This window comes from Syngnathoides biaculeatus, chromosome 14 (assembly GCF_019802595.1).
Source record: "Syngnathoides biaculeatus isolate LvHL_M chromosome 14, ASM1980259v1, whole genome shotgun sequence".
Classification (NCBI taxonomy): Eukaryota; Metazoa; Chordata; class Actinopteri; order Syngnathiformes; family Syngnathidae; genus Syngnathoides; species Syngnathoides biaculeatus.
This window is the reverse complement of record NC_084653.1, coordinates 4,241,917-4,247,720: the sequence shown is the minus strand read 5'-3', so window position 1 is coordinate 4,247,720 and position 5,804 is coordinate 4,241,917.

Genomic DNA, 5,804 nt, shown 5'->3' with positions numbered 1-5,804 from the left:
TTCGAAAAGAGGTTCCATGTCAGAAGGGGCGTGTTCGTCTCCCATAGTTGGGTCCACCGCGTGTTTTCAATGGCGAATGTCCTGGGTGATGTCACGGACAGGGGATGCACCCAATATGGCAACCACTTGGATGTCGCCGAATGACACTTTTGCAATTTTGTGCATGGATGACGTGCTCTCTGCTCATATTGATTTTTTCGTATGGACATTCAAGTGAATAATGTCATATTGTAGCGCCGGAGAAAAGGAGTCGGAGGCGGAGTGTCGGACACAGGAACAGAACTTGCTTTATTGTTCGACATCAAAACACTACTCGCATAACGGCGGGAACTCTGTTAACCTTTCCTCCGGAAGCGCAACAACAAAAACAGTCCGTGCGGAACCCCGCACCCCAACTCGAGGTCCCGCGGGTGAATTATGTAAACACCACACAAGCCCCACCAGAATTCACCCATAGTCAAAATCCTTGTGCCGTGGAGGGATGATGACCCGACCCCGGCGGGTGTGCACTGTAGGGGCCGAGGGGGGCGGGGCCGCACTGTCCATTGAGTCACGGGACAAGGGCTCAGGCGGGGTCAAGGGTACCCCGGCGGGCGCAGGGGCACAGGGCAAAGGGGGACGACCCCGGCGCGGGGGGAGGGCCAACCCCAAAGGCTGGTCAATGTCCAGGTGCGCGGGTTTGACCCTGTCCACGGAAACAGTCTCGGGTCTGCCGCCAATGTCCACGAGTAGGCTCTTATCCCGTGCTCCAGGACCCTGAACGGCCCGTCGTATGGGGGGCGGAGAGGTCCACGGTGAGCGTCATGACGAACAAACACAAAATCCGCAGAGCGCAGGTGACGGGGCAGCCGGGCAGCTGGGGTGCCATGTTGCGACGTGGGAACCGGCGCGAACCCTTTTGCGGCCTCCAGCAGGGAGGACCGTTGCCTGGCTGCGGACCAGGGCGCTGTGGCGTCCGGGATGAATTCGCCGGGGACCCGCAGTGGCTGGCCGTAGACGAGTTCGGCGGATGAGGACAACAGGTCCTCCTTGGGGGCGCACCTGAGGCCGAGCATGACCCACGGGAGCTTATCCAACCAGTTGCCGTCCGTCAAGCCGGCACGCAGGGCTGCTTTCATGGAGCGGTGGAACCGCTCGCAAAGACCGTTCGCCTGGGGGTGATAGGCGGTAGTGCGGTGCAGCTTGACCCCCAAACTCTCAGCGACTGCGTTCCAGAGTTCAGAGGTAAACTGAGGGCCACGATCTGAAGAAAGGTCGCATGGTGTCCCGAAGCGTGCAACCCACGTGCCGATGAACGCCCGGGCCACGTCTGACGACGTTGTCGAGGAGAGGGGAACGGCTTCGGGCCAGCGGGTCGTCCTGTCCACCATGGTGAGCAAGTAGGTGAATCCGTGCGAGGGAGGAAGTGGACCTAACCAAGTCAACGTTGACGTGGTCAACCTCCTCTCGGGGACAGCAAAGGGCTCCAAGGGGGCTTTTGTGTGGCGATGCACCTTAGCCCGCTGACAGGCCACGCACGAGTCGACCCAGGCCTGCACATCTTTCTTGAGACCGCGCGCACACGAACTTCTGGGCCACCAGCCTCACGGACGGTTTCCTTCCGGGGTGGGAGAGGTTGTGGACCGCCTCGAAAACAGCTCTTCGCCAGTTTGCAGGGACCAGCGGCCGAGGCTGGTCAGCCGAGAGGTCGCACAGCAACCTGACGACGCCCGAGTCACCAACCGCGACTTCCTCCAGGCGCAAACCCGTGTCAGAAGTCTTGAGGGCCTGCACCCCGTGGTCCGAGGCCTGGTCTGCGCTCATGCGGGAGTAGTCGAGACCCAGATGCACAGTGCCGACGATCGCCCTGGAGAGGCAGTCCGCGACCACATTGGATTTGCCGGCGATGTGTTGGATGTCCGTAGTGTACTCAGAGATGAACGACAGTTGGCGTTGCTGGCGGGCGGACCACGGCTCGGCCACCTTGGACATGGCGAAAGTGAGGGGTTTATGGTCCACATATGCCGTGAACTCACGGCCTTCCAATAGGGAGCGGAAGTGGCGGATCGCCAGCCAGAGGCCGAGGAGCTCTCTATCGAACGTGCTGTATTTGCGCTCCCTGGGGACCAGCTGACGGCTGAAAAAGGCAAGCGGTTGCCAGGCGCCGCCGACCCACTGTTCGAATACGGCTCCAACAGCGTAGTCCGATGCATCGGTAGTGAGAGCGACAGGGGCCCCGTGGGTCGGGTGAGCCAGCATAGCGGCACGACTCAGTGCGGCCTTCGTAGCCTCGAAGGCTTCCATCCTCTCGGCCGTCCATTCAACGTCCCGGTTGGGGGCCTTGTCTTTAAGAGCCTCATAGAGCGGGCGCATGATGTGGGCCGCCCGGCGGATGAACCGGTGGTAGAAAGTCACCATCCCCAGGAACTCCCGGAGGCCCCGAGCCGAGCGAGGTCGGGGAAAAGCGGAGACGGCCTCCACCTTTGCCGGAAGGGGGGCGGCGCCGTTCTTGTCTATGAGGTGCCCGAGGAACTGGATAGAGGGCACCCCGAAAACACACTTCGCCGGGTTGATGATCAGGCCATGCTGCTCAAGTCTTGCGAAGAGGTCGCGGAGGTGCATCAGATGTTCATCCTCCGAGGAGCTGGCGACGAGGATGTCATCCAAATAGACGAACACAAATGGCAAGTCCCTGAGCACAGAATCCATTAAACGCTGGAAAGATTGTGCCGCGTTTTTAAGACCAACGGCATCCTCAGAAACTCGAACAGTCCAAACGGAGTGATTACAGCTGTCTTGGGAACGTCTGAGGGGTGCACGGGAACCTGGTGATACCCGCGCACCAGGTCGACCTTGGAGAACAAGATTTTGCCTGCCAGGTGGGCTGAGAAGTCCTGAATGTGTGGAACAGGGTAGCGGTCGGGCGTAGTGGCGTCTTTAAGGCGGCGGTAGTCACCACACGGTCGCCACCCACCACTCGGTTTAGGGACGATGTGTAGTGGCGAGGCCCACGAGCTATCCGAGCGGCGGACGATGCCCAGACGCTCCATGTTGGCAAACTCGGACTTAGCGACTGCTAGCTTCTCGGGATCAAGCCGTCGGGCCCTCGTGTGGATCGGGGGGCCCTTGGTCTCAATGTGGTGCTCGACCCCATGTTTAGTCGTGGCAGAGGAGAAAGTGGGCGGTGTCAAGGCAGGGAACTCACCAAGGAGGAGTTGGTACTTGGTGCCGTCCGATAGCGAACTGGAGAGACCACCATAAGTCGCCTCATTGCGGACGCAGGCGACCGTGGAAAAAGTCAGTGCATCCACCAGACGGCCCCTCTTAACATCCACCAGCAGCCCGTGGGCACAAAAAAAATCAGCGCCGAGGAGAGGGAATGAGACATCCGCAGTGACAAAGTCCCATGTGAAGCGCTGACTCCCGAAACACAAGTCCACAGTCCTCATGCCATAAGAGCGGATAGGGGAGCCATTAGCGGACAGTAGGGGTGGCCCATGAGTCCCGCCAGCGGCGTCCTCCGCAGTGGCTGTCAGGACGCTCCTCTGGGCGCCGGTGTCGCAAAGGAATTTGCGCCAGGAAAGGTTGTCCTTCACGAACAGCAGCCGGCTCTTCACGGCCATGCTCACGGCCGCTGCGAAGCGTGGGCTTTGGCGTTTCCCGACGCGTCGTAGTTGCAAGGGGCGCGGCACCTCTTCGCTTTCGCACCGAAACGGGCATGGAAGTAGCACAAGCCTGTGCCAGCACGGCCGTCGGTGCCGAAGGGGCCCCTGCTGGATGCCACCCCCGCGCCCGAAGGTGAGTAACTGCGCGTCACGGCCAGCGTCTCAGGGGAGAAGCACTGGGTTGCCAGGAAGAAACGGTCGGCCTCCTCGGCCAGGGCCCGGGGCTCAGTGACAGTACTGTTCGCGAGCGCCGTCTGAACATGCGGTGGCATTTGCCTGAGAAACAGTTCCATGAAAATGAAATTGGGCTCTTCCGTGCCCAGCAGGTTTAGCATCATTTCCATGAGTTCGGAAGGTTTGCTGTCCCCCAGTCCATTAATAGCCAACAGACGTCGGGCACGTTCGGGCCGTGAAAGCTCAAAAACCTTGAGAAGGTGAGCCTTGATCCCAGCATACTTATCTCGGGCCGGGGGAGAGGTGATGAAGTTCACTGCTCTGGCCGCCGTTGAGCTCCCGAGTGCTGAGACAACGTGGTAGTAACGCGTGGAATATCTGAGATCCCGCGGAGGGCGAACTGAGCCTCAGTCTGTGCGAACCACGCTGCCGCGGACGTCTCCCAAAACTCCGGCAATTTGAGGATGGCGGTTGCCATGTTCGTTTCAGTCTCGAAAACGCCGGGACTGACGTCGGGGTCACCAGTGTAGCGCCGGAGAAAAGGAGTCGGAGGCGGAGTGTCGGACACAGGAACAGAATTTGCTTTATTGTTCGACATCAAAACACTACTCGCATAACGGCGGGAACTCTGTTAACCTTTCCTCCGGAAGCGCAACAACAAAAACAGTCCATGCGGAACCCCGCACCCCAACTCGAGGTCCCGCGGGTGAATTATATAAACACCACAATATGTACTTTTCATTATATTTATTCATTTTCATTAACATTTAGAATGTTTATAGGGACAACACTTGATGTTTAAAGGGAAATTCAAGTGGTTAATGTAACAATATATCCAATAGGTCATGTAATATGTAATGTTAAATCCTCTCTCATGTAATAATGTTTTGAGAAGATTTTTATCGACAAGAATTTTCAGGTGCACTGCCATTTTCGTGAGTCACATGACCTATGTGCGCTGATGTGAAACGCTCAATTACATAGGACACCATTATGCCCAGCGCTGATTTCTCAGATTTATCCTCATTTGATGAAGAAATAGCAGTATCAGTTGATCGGGAAGATGGAGGAATACTTCCATACAGATTTGAACCTGTGGCTGTAAATAATGTTCAATATTCAGATGGTTCTTCGGGCGGAATGACGTGGAGTCTGACGAGCTCGCTCCGGTGAGCGGCTCGGCTGTATATAATGTTGAATATTCGGATGGTTCTTCGGGGGGAATGACGTGGAGCCTGACGAACTCACTCTGTTGAATGGCGGAGCTGTGAGCTCGCTCGATAAAAATCTTCTCAAAACACTATTAAATGAGAGAGGACTTAACATCACATTATCAAGATAGGGTACATATTACATGATTTATTGGATACGTTGTTACTCCAAACTACCGGAATTTCCCTTTAAAAGATAATGTATGAGCACTGAAATTGAGTCATTTCTCAACTGATTTTCACAAGGTTTACGTTTTTATCAACGTCACAGCACACTGGTGTGAAACTCAAGGCCTGAAGCCGTGATGGCTCATCTCCGCCGTGGAAGTGGATCGGACGGGGAGTTGGTTTGGCCGTGAACGCATATCATCTGAATATGGCTCGAAACAATAGGGTAATATTGCTCCGGTAACTTGACTCAGTTGTGATGTTCTCTTCTTAGAAAATAGCTTCCGTATCAGAAGGGGCGTGCTCATCTTCCATAGTAGGGTCCACTGCGTGTTTTCATTGGCGAATGTCCGGGTGACATCACGGACAGGGGATGCAGCAATATGCACATTGATGACGTGCTCTCTGCTCATATTTATTTTTTCATATAGACCTTTTCGTGAATAATGTTATATGTATTTTTCATTACAAACTCTATTTTAGAATGTTTATAGGGATGACACTTGACCTTTAAGTACAGAGCTACCAAAATGGCAGAGATAAAAGGTTCAATGGCCAAGTGTTGTGTTCTATGATTGAAGAGTACAATAAACATTGAAACTGTTGG